General features: G+C 35.9%; 1 non-coding gene across 1 annotated transcript; it reads left to right on the top strand.

Annotated features, from left to right (window-relative positions):
- Nucleotides 1–392: 392 nt before the first annotated feature.
- LOC128290832 (small nucleolar RNA R71) lies at nt 393–499 on the top strand. Its single transcript, XR_008280617.1, has one exon. It is a non-coding gene; the product is annotated as a small nucleolar RNA R71 (small nucleolar RNA).
- Nucleotides 500–710: the final 211 nt, after the last annotated feature.

The following is a 710-nucleotide window of genomic DNA, read 5'->3' as shown; positions in this document are numbered from 1 at the left end:
CAGTTAAAATTACCCATTAATATATAGATGCTGGATTTGATGGACATTCGTAAAACATATGGTCTTCATTACAAAAAACACATGATAGCTAGGCTGATTTCATCTCCTGGACTGCAATTGGATTTTTCATTATTTTAATCATGTTCGCTAAAGAAGATACATAGGCTGTCATCGAGGTGATTGCATCAAGCTCCATGGTACCAATAGCTCTATTTCCCATCCTAACTCTCATTTTCGGATATTGATAATCATTGTTGGCTGTCTTTTCCAAAATCTCATATACTTCATTATAAGATTTATCCAACAAAGTACCATTGCTGGAGGCATCAACTACCATCCTCATTTGCGCATTCAACCCATTATAAAACATCTCCATTTGAGTCTAGTGTTGGAATCCATCCATTGGACATTTCTGAATTATCTCCTTAAATCATTCCCAAGCTTCATATAACATTTTATCCTCCAATTGCTGAAAAGACATGATGTCGTTTCTCAGTTTGGCATCCATAGTTGGTGGATTATACCATAGCAAAAATCTTTGGGAAAGATTATTCCATGATGCCACTATTCCTGAAGGAAAAGAATTCAGCCACGCTCTCGCACAATCTCTTAAAGAATATGGAAACGATTTAAGTCATAGAGCATCTTCAGGAACACCCTATTGTCTAAACGAGTTACAAACCTCTAGAAAATGTCTTAAATACAGTCTT

Source organism: Gossypium arboreum, chromosome 3, assembly GCF_025698485.1.
Source record: "Gossypium arboreum isolate Shixiya-1 chromosome 3, ASM2569848v2, whole genome shotgun sequence".
Lineage (NCBI taxonomy): Eukaryota > Viridiplantae > Streptophyta > Magnoliopsida > Malvales > Malvaceae > Gossypium > Gossypium arboreum.
The sequence above is the reverse complement of the archived record's forward strand: the minus strand, read 5'-3'. Positions and strand labels throughout refer to the sequence as shown.